The sequence below is a fragment of the Lissotriton helveticus genome, chromosome 7 (assembly GCF_964261635.1).
Source record: "Lissotriton helveticus chromosome 7, aLisHel1.1, whole genome shotgun sequence".
NCBI classification, from domain to species: domain Eukaryota; kingdom Metazoa; phylum Chordata; class Amphibia; order Caudata; family Salamandridae; genus Lissotriton; species Lissotriton helveticus.
In genome coordinates, this window is record NC_136068.1 from 218,197,023 (window position 1) to 218,214,621 (window position 17,599).

Genomic DNA, 17,599 nt, shown 5'->3' on the forward strand with positions numbered 1-17,599 from the left:
GCATCTGTGTCTTTGTCTCAACTTTCACTTCTTGTGTCAGAGTTTTCAATTGTTTTTTGATTCTTTGTACCCAACGTCTTCCTTTTAACCTTGATGAGTTCAATATATATTTGTAATGTATGGTGTGCTGTGTTGTGATGTAAGTTCTGTGCTGTGTTGTGGTACAGAGGTTGGTGGTGGTGTGTTATATGGCATGATGTAATGCTGGATAGTCCAGTGTGATATGAAGTGATGTCTAGTGCTTGGTAGAATATGAGGTGCTCCTTGAGGCACGGTATGGTGGTTTGTGTGATTATGTGGCATGTTGTCATTTGATTTGATGTAATGTATGGTGGTATAGAGCAATGGGGTGTGTACTGTTGCAGTGGGAATTTGGAAGGATTAATAAGGAATGCCACGGTGATCTGGTGTTATTTTGATGCTGCAGCATGATCTAGGGAGGAGGAGTCTTGCATGTTGTAAGAATTGTTTTTGTGTGGCTTGCTTTGGAATGTATTATGTGGTGTGGTTTGATATAATTATTATTGCGGTGTTTTCTAGTAAGGTGTTGTCACATTGTGTGATGCAGTGTAATGAGTTAATGAAAGCTGTATATGTATGGTACAATGTGAGGTGGTATGTTTTAAGGGGGTGTGATGTGGTACTGGGCAATGTAGTCATGGAACATGTATGTGATGTGACACAATGAGTAATAGTGTATGGTGTGGTAATAAGTAATGTTCTATGTTTTGCTACAAAATGAAATTATAGATGACGGTGCAGTGATGTGTAGCGGTATAATGTGCTGCTTTATGCTGAGTTTTGTGTTAATTGATATGGGACATTGGGTTGTGGTAGAGTAGTATGATGTGGTGTGATGAGCTCTTGTGTGGCATGTGGGGTGTCAAATGTTGCATGACAGTTTGATATGGGTGCACAGACATAATATCGACTACAAAATATCGTTTGGACATAATATCGACTCCAAAATATCGTTTGGAGAAAATATCGACAGGACAGAATATAGACAGCCAAAATATCGTTTTTAAGGTAAGTGAAGTAATATCGTTTTTAAGGTAAGTGAAGTAATATCGTTTTTATTTTTAGGGTTCAGGGTCAGTTTTGGGTTTTTGGGTAAAGGGGTATTTTTAGGGTTCAGGGTCAGTTTTGGGTTTTTGGGTAAAGGGGTATTTTTAGGGTTCAGGGTCAGTTTTCAGTTTTTGGGCAAAGGGGTATTTTTAGGGTTCAGGGTCAGTTTTCAGTTTTTGGGCAAAGGGTTATTTTTAGGGTTCAGGGTCAGTTTTCAGTTTTGGGGCAAAGGGGTATTTTTAGGGTTCAGGGTCAGTTTTCCGTTTTTGGGTAAAGGGGTATTTTTAGGGTTCAGGGTCAGTTTTCAGTTTTTGGGTAAAGGGGTATTTTTAGGGTTCAGGGTCAGTTTTCAGTTTTTGGGTAAAGGGGTATTTTTAGGGTTCAGGGTCAGTTTTCAGTTTTTGGGTATTATTTTTTTATATTTTATTACTATTTATATATGTTTAATAAATATGAAATAAATTTTTTTTATTTAACTTTCATTAATTATTTAATTATTATAAGTTAATTTAAGTAATTTTAAGTATATTTTAGTAATTAATTATTAATATTAATTTAATTTAACACTGTTTTTAGTAAATACGATATTTTTTACAACTATATTTTTGTAAACGATATTTTTAACTCGATATTTTTGTACTTACCTGTTTGTAGATAGAAACTCGATATTTTGACTGTCGATATTTTCTCAACGATATTTTTGATGGTGGATATTCTGTCCGTCGATATTCTTTCAGTGATCCTTTGATATGATATTATATGTTGTATTGTATTGTTAGATGAAGTCGTGTTTGAAGTGATATGGTGAGATTTGGCATGATGGGATATAGTGTATTATGGTGCAGTGTGATATCGTTGTTTTAGTGAATTTTAGTGTTTATTGGTGCGTTCTGGTGTTGAGTAGTGGGATGTGCTATGATGTTGTATTAGCGGTGTGATGTGGTACGGGATTGCATTATATAGTGTAGATCAGGGGTACTCATAGTACGGCCCGCGGGCCGCTGGCGGCCCGCCTGGCCTTAATTGGCGGCCCGCTGACCCTGTTGCCGTGCATGTCCTTCATGTTTAAAGTTAAACAGATAAGATGGCCGCAGGCGCATACGTTGTGAATACGTATTGAATACGTATTCACAACGTATGCGCCTGCGGCCATCTATTTTGCTTATGGTTGTCTTTGATTGGACTGCGCCCCTGTGACATCACCCCCGGCACCCAGCGCGAAGCACAGGCCCTTTAAAAGTCAGCTGTAACTAGCGCTGTTACAGCTGACTTTTAAAGGACCTGTTAAGGAGCTTCCTGTGTCCATGGTGACGACGTTGACGTCCCTCTCTGCAGCAGCCCCGGAGAATCTTCCTCGTGTTGCAGCAGCCCCGGAGAATGGACACCTTCATCGCGTTCCAGGAGAATCTTCACTGCAGTCTTCTTCTGCCTTGATAGTTTAACTGCAGGGAAGTGAACCGTGGTCATATTTCACTTTTTGCTTTTGTATAGTTGGCTAAATATCGGAAGCAAATGTCATCCCTGCCATCCTGCGCTCCCCTGCTCGGCAGCATTCTTGGAGCCCTCAGTGAATATATGATTTTTCAACGATTTCAAGTTCCACGCATGGCATAACCACGCGAAATTTACATCGCAAGTGGCTTTACCACGCTGGAATTTACAACGAAGGATTGTACCACGTCTTACCTGCACGTCTTTCTCCAGCAGCCCTTACTTCCATCTACCATGGAAACAAGCGTCAAAACACGTCTTCCAAAATAAATAAAGGACTTCTTTTTTGACGTACACTGCACGTCTTTGGGGGAGGCTCTTTCCTTTTACTTCATTAATAACACAGAGCGTTTTTTTAAAAATCTAAATCGCTCCTTAATTGTTGTTATTTTTTGGGGGGGAGACCCCCCCAGCCCCCCTAGCCCCCCTCCCAACCCTCCCCCAGCCCCCCCAGCACGACTGGACGGAATACCACGTCTCCCCCCAACCCACGCTGAACGTACTTTCGTGGTATAGACGGTCGTGGAAGGCACCCACGTTGAAAAAACGTTTGCGTGGTAAGTGTACCGTGGTAAACGTTATGCGTGGGGATGCCTTCGTAGTAAATGATGTTTCCCGCCCTCAGTCAGCCCCTCGCTTCCAGCCTCGGACACAAGCATTTTAATTAATTACATATCGAGCATGCACACGAGGCATCAGGCCTGGATGCAGCCCGACTCCCGAACTAACTTGGCCGGTTCCTGACGTACAGTGTCGGAGCTCTGTCTCCTACTCTCTGCTCCTCGTCTCTCTTAGCACTCTGAATTTTTCTTTCTTTCTCCCTCCCCCTCTATATATTTTCTTCTTGTCCTCCTTTCTCATCTTGTCTTCTGGCACTTCTGCGTCCATTTTTCTTGTTCATCTGTTCTTTTTTTATGTCACCCTTCCTTCTCTTTGTGTTTCAACTCACTCATGTTTTCCGTTCCCTCGACTGTCTCTCCCTGTCTGTCTTTTCTCCTCTCGCTCTCCCTTTCTCAAAGTACGTAAAAAATGCAGCTGCTCTCCTGAGACTAGGGGGGCATTACCTGGCCGGTAGAGTCACACAGGCTGATGTAGTGTTTCACCTCCCTGCTCTTGCTGTGTCTGGCCTAACGCCATCACTACAGGACAGAATAATGGTGCACTAGGGAGAGGGATGCACCAACAGGAAGAGGGGTCTGACATTACCTGCTCCATGCAGAGACCTGCATTGTTGTTGGAACAGGAGCCCGAGACCTCTGACCCCGAATGAATGATTGTGATAGCGGCACAGGAAGGGCCTGGGCCCTTAAAAAGGAGGATTGTCGCCGGGGTGCCTCACAAGCTCCCCCTGAAGTAAGAGCACACTTGCTGATGGTCCAGCCGGTAGGTACGAGGCCTGTTCTTGAGACAATGGGTCGACTCTGTTGCATTTCGCTGCATAAACAATCGCCGTGCACGTGCCCCCTGGATAGCAGAGCCCTGTCTTCTATGTCCTGTGACCTGCACTTTAACTACTGGGGGTGGGCGTGGGCTACACCTGAGCTCGGGGGACTGAAAGCAAACGTGCTTAATTTGTGCCGGCACAGCAATGAAGCACGCTGAGGGGTCCGAGAAACAAATAGAAAGTGAGTGGGAGACAAGGGGGGGGAGAGAAAGAGATAAGGGGAGAGTGGAAGGAAAGGGAAGGGAGGTGAGTGGGGAGGGATGGAAAGAGGTGAGGGAACGGAATGGAAGTGAAGATGGGGCAGTGAAATGAAGATGGGGCAGTGAAATGAAGATGGGGCAGGGACGTGAAGAAGGGGCAGGGGCGTGAAGAAGGGGCAGGGACGTGAAGATGGGGCAGGGACGTGAAGAAGGGGCAGGGGCGTGAAGAAGGGGCAGGGACGTGAAGATGGGGCAGGGACGTGAAGATGGGGCAGGGAAGATGGGGCAGGGAAATGAACATGGGGCAGTGAAATGAAGATGGGGATGAGGCAGGGAAGTGAAGATGAGGCAGGGAAGATGGGGCAGGGAAATGAAGATGAGGCAGGGAAGATGGGGCAGGGAAATGAAGAAGGGGAAGGGAACCTTAAACTGCAATCCACCTTGGGTGCCCTGATACCTCCAACTCCCGCGGAACCACCTGAACATGTTTCCATGAAGGTGGATTCACCAAAGTGGCAGGGTAGAATGGGTGACATAACTGACATTGACCTCACTTAAATGACATGGATGCAAAAGGAGTGAACACCTACTTTGCAGTATGTATTGATTTGTTCTTGGGGAAGGACTGGCTTTTGCAGCAGGGACTTACGTTGAAGGTGTTTGACAATTGCAAGGTTCTGTACTGAAAAACAGTCATTCAGACCGCCTTACGTCGTTTCCGCATTCCCACAGCCCACGATGTCCCAGACATACTGCCATGACGTGCTCCTCTCCCACCTGCCCTACCCAAAATTCTTTTAATTAAAATGCCCTGTGTAAAAGAAAAATGTTTCTTTTTTTTTTAAGATTTGCATTTCAAATTGCCATTCAATACCACTTAAGATTGCTCTTGTCTGTTAATAAAAAAAATACTATAAACATGTGCTGCATGTAGTTACATCTGCTTTGGAAATACAGCACTGTCTAGTAATGTTTTGAAACGGCAGTGGTCTTTTTTTACCCCTCTGGTCCTGCCCTCAAATGACCCCGCCCCCAAATGACCCCACCCCCACTGGTGCGGACCTCGGCCACAAACCACACTGTAAATTCGGCCCCCGAGAGAAAGTTTGTGAGTACCCATGGTGTAGATTCAGTGGTTAATTTGATCTAGTGGATGCAGGTGGGACCCACCAGTACTCATTTTCTGGGACTTTTTCTGCCTCTCTCCTGGTCCACCTTCAGGCCACAAAAGAAATGCAGTTTTCAATCTACCGAAATCTGATGCTACTCCTTGTACCTGGTGTCCTGGCACCGTCTGCCAACCTCAGAAGTCTGTTCGCGCGAAGGAGAGACAATAGACATAGTAGTGACCTCACCACACGAATACACTGTCACCTGCTCCCCGTTCACTGGTTCACACTGGTGCAATATATTCCTATTGCAGTGGTGCCAGACGTAGCCAGAAGTAGATGATACTGTTAAGTTTCCACTAGACTACAGGACACACAGCACCAGCACTACAGGCATGAGGTATGAACCCACTTGTCCCTCCATAGCAGCTGCAAAGACGATGCACAGGCCCCATTCCTTAAGTGGGCAGGACAGCCCCTTGATTCCACTAAGCCATTGATTAAGACTTTGGTCCTGAGCCTTATTATTAAGGGTAGGAAAAGGGGAGAAGACCTAACATATTTATTGTGAAAAGGATGTGTTCGAAAATGTAATTATGAGGTAAAAATAAGCAAATTGAAATTGAAAGAGAAATTGGCAACAAATACAAATCTAATGGAAAATATATTCTGGTTTATGTGGCCACAATCAGATTGCATTTTAAAATGTCTACAGGGTTAAGGCATCTGATGCATCGATGTTGGTGTGCCCAGAAAGTTCCAGGATATAATAGAGGTAACATAACTCTGGTAGTGGTCAATGCACTTGTTGGAGAGATCTGTATGCATTCTAATCATGCTTGCATCATCAAAAATGTGATTAGAGGGTTAATGTGCCTGCTGCAAGGTACCGCATGAAACATGCAGGTTACAGATGTGTATTTTTTGTAGAAACCCCAGGAACCAGTAGTATGGACGTCACCATAAATTGCTAACCACTGATACTGTAACACCTTCCCATAGCAAAAAAATTGAAGTTGGGACTTAAATAAGCCATGTAGGAAATAGTGTTAAATTAAATTCAATTATTTAAAATAGTTAAAAATGTAAATAAATATAATCTGACCTTACATTTTTTAAAAAAACAAATCATGTATTATTTAATTATAAAAATAGCAACCTTTTCTGAATGTATAAATTAACTTTTAATAAAATATAAATATAGTTATATGAATCACTTTTAATATTTTTTTACTTTAGGAGGACATTTTTTAATTCAAACTTCGGAAAAATTATCCTTATTTAATATATTTAATTCAAAATTAAGTCAATAGTGCTGTAGCATTTTAATTTTTTTCTACATTAAAATAAATATATAAAAGTAATTTACATTAATGTTTCACATAACATATTTGTACTGATTTACTGTTAAGTTCAATAAACTTTTTTCCATTGTCCTATACTTTACCATAGGGAGATCTCCACTCCGACTATAGAGTCTATCTAATGAAAAGTATTGATAAAAGTAAAATGTTTATTTAACTAGGAAAAAACAATAAAATATTTTTATACTATCTCCTTTTGTGTTTGTCCCTACCCTGGAGCATGTCCTCCTTACAATCCTTTTGATTGGCTGACTTACATCCTTCACTACTCACTTTTAGATAAATACTTTTTTTCTTCTTTTATTTAGTACTATATGAGAGTGCATGTGCCCCGCTTTCACCCCTGTGATGTTGTTTTGCACTACATCCCTCCCAGCGTGTCCATAAAAGCACAGAAACAGGGATATTTTTGCTGGAGTGCGGCTGAAGAGCAGGCTTAAGGGCTGTTTTTTTTAAATTCTGCATTTCACAAAATGCATGAAACCACAAGCTTTGACGCACGAAGGCTTTTATGGTGGAGGAGGATGGAGGAAGGGCCCTCTACTGCACTCTCTCACCTGGCATCTGCACTCTCTCACTTGGCATCCGAGGGCGAAGGTGTACTTATCATGATAAGTCTCCTGAAGGCCCATAAATCAACTCCCAGAGCTACTGAAAAGAAGTAACTGGGTGAATCATGTGTAAAGTAAATTAGGCCTTGGCAATCATTTGTCTTTACATTCTGGAACTTCCTTACTCTTTTAGATGCTGTTCAGAAAAATAAACCATGTCATTTAATAAGGAAATGCTTTAAAAATAATAATAGTGATTTTCGGATGCTGCATGCTGCTCTCAAGTTGTTTCAGGTTAATGTAGCACGGGGTATGCTGTGGCATGCTGCCATGTGCAGAATACATGGTCTAATTTACTTTGATGTGGTGCAATATCATGTGATGTAGTGAAATGTAGTATGGTTTGGAGTGGTATCTGTGATGTAGTGTGTGCTGAGATGTGGTGTTGGATAATATGATGTGGTAATCATTATGCAATGTGATAAAGTATGATTTTATATGGCATTGTGCTGTTTGGTGTTATGGCACAGCATGATCTGGGTTCAAATGTGTGGTATGGTGCAATATGCTGTGATATGCTGTGGCATGGACCAGTGTGTTATTCTGTGGTGTATGGTGCAGGGAAGTACAATCGAAACGTGTTAGAACCACAGCTAGCTCAAATATTAGAATGACAAACGTTCACGACCCATCTAGCTTTAATAGACATTAGCGGTACAAAAGGGGGTGATGATGGACGAAGCATCTGAACCAATCAAACACTCACACCCAGTCAAAAGATCTGGGTTTAATCCATCACCGTTCTTTAGCCCACTCTGCCACCCCAGTTCAGACATGGCCATATGCAAATCAGTCTGACCCTGTGCCTCATGGGAACAGTCCAGCCCGAACTGCCAAGCCATGCCTTCCCTGGACCGGAAACAAGCTTCCGAGGACCGGTTTCTGGATTTACAGCCGTCTTCAGCACGGCTTGCTTGAATCCAGTGGCAAAGTGAGCAAGGGACTCACGTCTGAGCATACCCTGCCACACTTATGGCGGCCAAAAGCGGTACAAAAGGGGGTGGTGATGGACGGAGCATCTGAACCAATCAAACACTCACACCCAGTCAAAAGATCTGGGTTTAATCCATCACCGTTCTTTAGCCCACTCTGCCACCCCAGTTCAGACATGGCCATATGCAAAGCAGTCTGACCCTGTGCCTCATGGGAACAGTCCAGCCCAAACTGCCAAGCCATGCCTTCCCTGGACCGGAAACAAGCTTCCGAGGACCGGTTTCTGGCATTACAGCCATCTTCAGCCCGGCTTGCTTGAATCCAGTGGCAAAGTGAGCAAGGGACTCACGTCTGAGCATACCCTGCCACACTTATGGCGGCCAAAAGCGGTACAAAAGGGGATGGTGATGGACGGAGCATCTGAACCAATCAAACACTCACACCCAGTCAAAAGATCTGGGTTTAATCCATCACCGTTCTTTAGCCCACTCTGCCACCCCAGTTCAGACATGGCCATATGCAAATCAGTCTGACCCTGTGACTCATGGGAACAGTCCAGCCCGAACTGCCAAGCCATGCCTTCCCTGGACCGGAAACAAGCTTCCGAGGACCGGTTTCTGGCATTACAGCCGTCTTCAGCCCGGCTTGCTTGAATCCAGTGGCAAAGTGAGCAAGGGACTCACGTCTGAGCATACCCTGCCACACTTATGGGGGCCAAAAGCGGTACAAAAGGGGGTGTGATGGACAGAGCATCTGAACCAATCAAACACTCACACCCAGTCAAAAGATCTGGGTTTAATCCATCACGTTCTTTAGCCCACTCTGTCACCCCAGTTCAGACATGGCCATATGCAAATCAGTCTGACCCTGTGCCTCATGGGAACAGTCCAGCCCGAACTGCCAAGCCATGCCTTCCCTGGACCGGAACAAGCTTCCGAGGACCGGTTTCTGGCATTACAGCCGTCTTCAGCCCGGCTTGCTTGAATCCAGTGGCAAAGTGAGCAAGGGACTCGCGTCTGAGCATACCCTGCCACACTTATGGCGGCCAAAAGCTGTACAAAAGGGGGTAGTGATGGACGGAGCATCTGAACCAATCAAACACTCACACCCAGTCAAAAGATCTGGGTTTAATCCATCACCTTGCTCCGTCCATCACCACCCCCTTTTGTACCGTTTAATAGACATTAGGCGGGTGATTTTTTAATGTAACTAATGCACCGTGTGGTAGCGCATTGTTATTTACAGACAGGACATTTTCCATGGAAACGGCCACAACATTTGCAGACATACAGTTTTACTGATAAAACTATGTTACATACAACCGATAATGGGTGCAAATCGTATTTCAGTGAATATAAACCATTTGTGCACCATAGAGTAAAGTGTCTTGATTTATTTTGATCCTATTAAAATCTTTGTTTCCATCACACTTCAGAATTAAATCAAAATGTGCTTCATTTTTGCTTTCCTGACTATTGAATGTGTTCAGTACATTTCCATTTTTTTGGGTGTTACAAAAAAGTGACATCCTAAAACCTTTCCTTTCATACTTCTTGTATCCTAGCAAGATTGTCAAATAATTCACATTACTTATATTTTTTTGACTGAAATTTGAGAGTTTGTAAACACCAATCCAATGTTAACACCTTTGCTGCTTTGAACGCTCCGCACCAGTGCGGAACGTTAAAAAAACGGGTGGGCTGCGTCGGCCAACGGTCGTTCGCAGCAGCAGCCAGGTAGTGCTCCCGTCGGCCTTTGGCCGATGGGGGCACGGAACGGGTTAAAAAACAAAAACAGCAATTTGTCAGAAGATATAGTCTGACATTTGACCTCTGTCTTCGAAGCGCTGCACATATAACTAAAAAATACAGAATTTAAAGGCATTTTTATTTATTGCCTGGACTTTCAGCTCGCAACCCCCAGTTTTTGGAACCACTGGTGCAGGGTATTTTAAGGTGTGTGGTGTGTTGCAGTATATTGTGCCAGAGTTTGGCATGGCGTGTAGAATGGTGAAATGTAGATTGGAGTGATGTGATGTGCTGTAGAGTCATTTCGAGTTGTATGTTGTTATGTAGTTAGGTAATTTAAATTGGAGTAGGTGAAATGCTGTATTGTGTGGTGTGATATAACGTGGTGTGTTACTGTATGAAGTTACAATCAACGTATATGACTAAAGAGCACACTGAATATATAGAACATGTTAATTTGCATATGGATGTCAATGCATCTTGTTAACACACCACATATAACAATGTAAGAATTAATGAGCTATCATATGAAACACAGAGCTGTGTTGTGCTTTCACAAGTGTTACAGCAAACAAATGATAGACGGAATGCTGACATTGCAAACGTTCTCCCCATCCAATCCAATCCATCGTTCTTGTGCCCACTACGCCACCCCAGTTTGGATCCGGCCATATGCAAATCAGTCTTGACCCTGTGCCCCATGGGTACAGTCCAGACCGAACTGCCAGGCCAGGTCCTCCCTGGACCAGAAACAAACATCCTGGGACCGGTTTCAGAGTATGTCACCCTTCATCAGCCAGGCTAGCTTGAATCCAGTGGCACAGTAAGCAAGGGACCCAGGTCTGGGCATACCCATCCCACTTAGGGGAAAAAGTGTTACAGCAAACAAATGATGGACGGAATGCTGACAATGCAAACAATCTCCCCCAGTCTAAAGATCTGGCTTAAATCCATCTTGCTCACTGTGCCACTGGATTCAATCTAGCCTGGCTGAAGAAGGGTGACATACCCTGAAAGTGGTCCCAGGATGCTTGTTTCCGGTCCAGGGAGGAACTGGCATGGCAGTTCGGTCTGGACTGTTCCCACGGGGCACAGGGTCAAGATTGATTTGCATATGGCACGGTCCAAACTGGGATGGCATAGTGGGCAAAAGAACGATGGATTTAACTCAGATCTTTTGACTGTATACATGTTGTCCTCCATCCTCAAGATGATCCCTGTAGCAGTCACATATCCCAATGCATGTTTGCTCACAACTGTAGTCATCTAACGTCCCTTATTTACAAGAATACCAACCACCCGGTAGGTTGTATAAGGAGGTCCATTTCAAGCAAGATATCAATGCTCTACTATCCATCAGTGAAATACCCCTGTGCCTCTTTAGTTTTGTGGGACTTCATTCACAACAATGTTAACTGAGAGAAACTCAGGCAACATGTATATCAATGACATTTGTTGGGCAGGACTTTGGTGGCAACTAAATCTATGTTTCACAACCCATGCCCGCAGGTCCATCTCATATATGTTAGATGTGGCATGGTGTTCTGTGCCTCTTAATACATATGTTTCTCAGGATTGTTATGACAGCTGGTTCAACCATATGGTCTCCCAATGTCCACTTGGTAGAAGTGGAGTTGACGTCACAAGGACCCCACACGCACACACCGCCAGTGTCATTGGCAACTACATGTGTAGCTGTCTAAAGTCAATGTGCCTATTCCTGGCACCATAACGACTATAAAGAGATTTTAGTTGGAAATTGAATTGTCGTTGTCACTGTCTGATGAGTACCACCCACGTCACATGATGTCACTCTTCTAAACATTCATGGACCAACAAGCACATAATGAAAAACAACCAGATGATGATGTTCAATCCACATGTTGATTCTTATTTGCATATCCAAAAGAGAACTCCTGTAGGATGCCATCATGTTGACTTGCAGAGGGCAAGGAGATTGTTGGCCCAACACAGGATTACTGCCTAACACCATGTATCTACACTCCCTCAGCCTCCTTCCTTGGAATAGATTCCAGATTATTAGGTCCCAGGTGTAAAGAAAAGAACCAACTGGGTTTGTCCCAGTTACGTAGGCTGCACCTTCCACCAGTACCCACCCTATAGGTATCCCAGTTGAATTTTGAATCCTTAGTTCCACTCTCCAGCCTAGATGCAAGGTTCTCTCTGCATCACATTGACAGCAAACCCAAGGTGAGCAAAGGCCCATCCCATCTAACCTCTGAGACCCAGGGCCCATGAAATTAGCCATCAGTCTCCCATCCAATCAGTTTGACGTGAGTGGTGTGTTGTGTTCGCTTACAGATGAACAGCCCTCCGGGAGGAATTATTCTCCCAGTAGGACTACATACGATATAATATTGCAAACATGGAAGAATCTTTGTGCTCTGTCACCACCTACCTAGGGATTCAAATCAGACCCTTTGACAACATAGATTTCTTTCTCAGACCCGTTGACACCTTTGTGTTTCATGACTCAAATCAACCACCTGTAAAATCACCCCCATGTGAAGAAGAGACACTAACAGCTCCTGAAAGCCAACTCCTTTTGGAGTTAAATCTGTCCAAATGGTGAGGAAGAAGAAGACCAGGTCACATAATGAAGGCTTGCAGCCCATTCTGACCCAGAACAACAGGCAACCAATTACTCCTGCAGAAAAAAGTCTTGCCTCTAGTACATTTAGTTTAAAATAAACACCTATCTGCAGGGCTCACCATCTCAACCTGCTCCAGTGAAGAGTCACATCCATGTGCAAGACCTTGTGCATATCAAACCCCACCACCTTGACTACTTGTCACTGAGCCCTCTCTGGAACTATCATCATAGTCATCCACACACACAAACAAATACTCACTTTCAATATGTGCACATTTCACTAATATGTATTTATGTAAACTTGGCTACCTCCACTTGTCACAATAAAAACTGCTCCCACAAAACGTGTTATGTGTGAAAAATGAATATGCTGGCTCAAACAAAATTGAAAACAACACACCACTAATTCCCCTCCAACTTGATCTGAATTTTAAACGAACTGATTATCTGACCATCATAAGACCGTTAATGTTCTGGATTAGGATCTGGTCCACCCCAGAATTGTTAGATTACAGGAATAGCCTTCGTGAGGTATTGAATCTTGACTCTTTTAATTCCATCTTATGGTTTAGGCATATCCAAAAATGGCTTTCATTGCTGGGCCTGTATTCATTGTGGGAAAACCCAGAGAACTTACCACCCTTTGCCAAGCCCATGGTAAAGAGAGCCTTCTGGTCTTATATGAATAATAGGGTTGTATATGGAAGTAGAATTGGGACCCTAACCCAAGATTTTATATCTTTTAAAGATGAACCCTGTTTTGAACCCTGTTTGGACGAAATAGAGCCCCCTGTTGCTAAGACTCTCTACCTGAAGTTCAGGTATGGGAATCTTATGTTGAATTCTAATATAGAACGTTGGTCAAAGAAAAAACTGGATTGTTTGAATAACAAAAGTGGGATATGTCCTATGTGCTCAGTTTCTTGTATGGAGAACGAGGTCCACATGTTGTTTATATGCAAAGCGTATTTAAAAGCTCGGAAAAGATGGCTAAAACCCACGTGTGTACTCCTAGGAACTAGATCTTGCCTCACAGCATATAGGATCTTAAAAACTAATACTGCTCAGTTTATTGTATTCAGTATTAGTAGGTTCCTTCATTCAGTGTATATTGTTCGGAAGAAATCGGGTCAGATGCTTTGAGTAGGGCCATTCTAAAATCTACCTCCGCTGCTAAATGAATTAAGCTCTAAAAAGACTGATGAAAAATTAATTTTGCTCGTGCTTTTAAAACTGTTTTAAATGAATTGATGTATGTATATCGTTATGATTTTTTGTTTTATGTATGTATACATGTGTGTCTTTTATGGCCTACCGGCCGAAATAAAGAAATAAAGAAAGAAAACAACAGTGTCTCATTGGTATCAACAAACATTCTCAACACATGATGCACACAAGTAACAACAAAACAAACTTCAAGTCAAATACTGAGTAGTTTATATAAAACATGCAAAGGGTAGACAGGCATTGAGTTGATTTAAGATGGTATGTGTAGTGATGGAGATTTAGGTATGTACAAAAATAGGATTTTAAAAACTAGCAACAATACTGTGTATTCCAGTTGTCCAGGTAGGGATTTTCAACATGCAGGCTGGAGTGTGGGGCTTGGGGGTGTTTCAGAGAAATTGTACCAAAACATTATCAATCAAAGGTTCTAAATTAAATGTCCGAAATGGTAAACAAAGGTAACAATCCATATTTAAATGTAAAAGGGAATCCAAATAAAAAAGCCTATTCTCTTACCAGGTATGGACTCAGCAAAGTGCCGCTGCTCAAAGGCCTCCAGCTGAACAAGGTGGTCCCACCAGGCCTTCATCATGAGCCTCCCCTGCATAAGGTGAGATGGGACTAAACTTTCATGTGGTTCAAAAGTGTACTTCTTACCATGGCCTAGGCCTTTTTACTGACCCAGCAGCTAAGATCCTTCCAGTGCTTGCAGATGTCCAAGGCTCTTGGCCTGAAACCTCTACTGTAGTCCACTTCCTGGTAATACCTGACCTCATGGCCTTGCTTATACTCTGGGCCGGCTGGGTTTTGGACCCTCGTAGAGCTAGCTGACTGTTGAGACCCCCCACCGGAAAATCTCCCTGCCCACCAATATGAAGCTGTGGGCTCTCTCAATCATCTCGTCAGCCATTTTGGGGCTATCTAAAATAGAGCAATAGCAGTAAAGCAATGAATGTGTTATCTGGAAGAGCCAGGAATGGCTAATTACAATCGCATCCATTATTCACTTCAGAGTGTGTGCGGTTGCAGATTATTCTCTGTACACTACATATACACAGAGCTTAATTTGAGCCTGTGGTTTCCCATGCCGGTCCCCGCACTTAATTGCCAGAACCTGCACTTCTGACTGCTGCCACATGATGGCATTGTTTGTGCAATTTAAAGATGAGCAGAAAAACAGTTGATTGTTAATTCCATATACATTAAAAAACAACTAATACCTGCCACACAACCCATTCTGAAAGCTTTGGCGGCCTGAACAGATTGAATTGTCATACTTGTAGCAGTGTGATGGTTAGTAGTTGTGTAACAGCACTGTGTGGTGCAAACTGCGGTGGCCTCCTGACAAGGGCTCTTTAAAAAAAAAAACTAATTAAGCACTGCATATACAAACTCTAACCAGTACAAAAAAATAGGGAAAATCAGGTAAAAGAGGGGAGGGGGAGGCATGCAGTAGTCTTTCAAGCACAGAGGAGTCTATAATGATGTCATGCACATCCTTTCCACAGTATGACATTACTTGGAAGGGAATGTACATCCAATGAGAAAAGGAGGCAATCACACAAAGTCAGGGCTCTGGTGGCCCACTGTGCAGCACTGATTGGCTTCATGAGGAGCACCTGGGAAAGAGTGTAGTGAAAGTGCTGTCAATGTGGCCTTCCACCTCTTGGATTGACAAATATGTATAGGTAACATGACACAGGTTTTCAGTTGCATTTGCTGTAACCTTCTGTACTTTTTGTTGTATTCTTATTTGTGTGGCAATGTGCTTTTCTCTCCTTTCTGTTTGGTGTATTCATGTGGCCTCCTATGTGTGTATTTATTGATCATGACTAAGGCTCCCTGTTTTCAGTTTTTACGGATTTTTACAGACAAATACAGGCAGAAAAAATGTGTTTTCTGTCTGCATTTATTTTTAAAAGTGGATAAATACAGAAAATTGTGCTTCTTTTAAGTGACTCTCTTTCATGAACTGTTGCCCAACAGCTGAGCAAATGGTCTGCCTGGGAAATTTTAAAAAAACAGGATGAAATTTCTTTAAATAATGGCATATATCAACGTACATTCGTGGTATAATGCTAATATTTAGTGGATGTTTTGTTACATATTTAGCAGCTTAAATAGCTAAATCACAACAGACATCAAGTATGAGTATGTCTGTCAGTTAAATAAATATGGACATGTACAGTTTTACAACTTCATTGATACACAAAAAACAAAAGAAATATGGATATATTCAGATAAAATAGCCCAAAAATAAATATGGATAAATACAGACGGAAATGTTAATAAAATAAATACTATAAAACAGGGAGCCCTGATCATGACACGTCAGATTTGTTTCCAGTAACGGTGCTCTAAATTGTGTTGTTTATCCGAGGATTTTATTGCATATGTTTGTGATTGGGCTATGGTTTTTGGTAACCACAGAAAGACAGATATGTTCTGTTCCTTCTAGGAACAGTCCCTTCTAGGAACAGTCGTGTACGACAAGGAAATAAAAAGAGGGCCCATATCAGGCCTTTTTTAGGCAAGTTAAATCTTGGATGACTGATGTCAACTCAGGTAGAGGCAGGAGGAGCATGGCTGTAGAAATAGAAGTACCTTTGCCAAAACCACACTTCAAAAAAAGTTATGGTTCATCAAACATAAACCTGAAACAGCCCGGAAATTTACCAGTTATGGTATGCAACGCTCAATACACACCACAATTCAGGCCGCCTGCCATGATTTGGTACTTCTAAACAGGCGTTCTTCACATCCTTCCACAAATTGGTATACCTGGTTTTAGGGACAGTTTAAATACTTAAACGGACAAGGGGGCATATTACCAAGCAATAGCGATAATTATCGCTATTGCTTGGTTAGAGACAAAAATGTACCGCTGAGCTGCGGCGATTTTTATCGCAAATAAACCTTGGTATTACCAAGGTTTATCGCAAATGCGATAAAAATCGGCCGCAATGCATGAATATCGCTGAAAAGTCCGCGATATTCATGTATTACCGTGCTAATGCTCTTAGCCATGTTATCCACCTCCCATTGGATAACATGGCTAAGAACTGCTCAGGGCAGGTGTTAGCTTTTGGAGATATTCGCGCTTAGCGCGAATATCTCCATAAGTTGGTAATAGGAGATAGCGATGTTAGTGACTGTTTCCAGTCGCTAACATCTTGGCACGCCCACTTTGCATGTCATTAGTGATAAATATCACTGACATGCAAAGTGGGGCCCAAGATGGTCGCTATCTCCTACTAGCTGTCGCTAACTGGTGTTAGCGACAGCAAGGTAATAGGGAGATCATTTTATCTCCGCTTTCTTGGCTTTTAAAGCCAAAAAAGCGGAGATAAACCCCCTTGATAATATGCCCCACGATCTCTCTAAATTGTATATCTACGATGCCTATGCAGCACATTTTTGAATCGCTATGCTCTCAGAAACTACTGAACGAAAGTAAACCAAACTACAAAATGCAAGCTTGTGGTTGAAGGCCTTCCTTCATGCCAAGTTTGTTGTAAATCCATTCTTCCATTTTTGCCATAAATGGCAAATCAATTTTTTTTTTATCCTCGCTTTATCTTTGTTTCCCTTCTGCAAAGATCTGCAAGTAACTTTGCATGCCAAACGTTAGCCTATTTTGCAAGGGTGTTGCAATATTGTGTGTACATACAACAAACGGGGCAACAGTTATAAGCATTCAAAAAAAATTAATTTTGTAAGGAAAAGTCTTTACGAACTGTTTTGTAATACCTATTGTTTTTTTTTCGTCACAGTAGTGTCATTCAATGCT

General features: G+C 42.6%; 1 long non-coding RNA gene across 1 annotated transcript in view; it reads left to right on the forward strand.

Annotated features, from left to right (window-relative positions):
* The first annotated feature begins 2,642 nt into the window (after positions 1 to 2,642).
* Positions 2,643 to 17,599, forward strand: part of LOC144766713 (uncharacterized) — a 218,693-nt gene continuing 203,736 nt past the window's right edge. The window contains exons 1-2 of the long non-coding RNA XR_013597894.1: positions 2,643 to 3,116; positions 14,329 to 14,419. This is a non-coding gene — a long non-coding RNA (uncharacterized LOC144766713). The remainder of the gene's footprint in view (positions 3,117 to 14,328; positions 14,420 to 17,599) is intronic.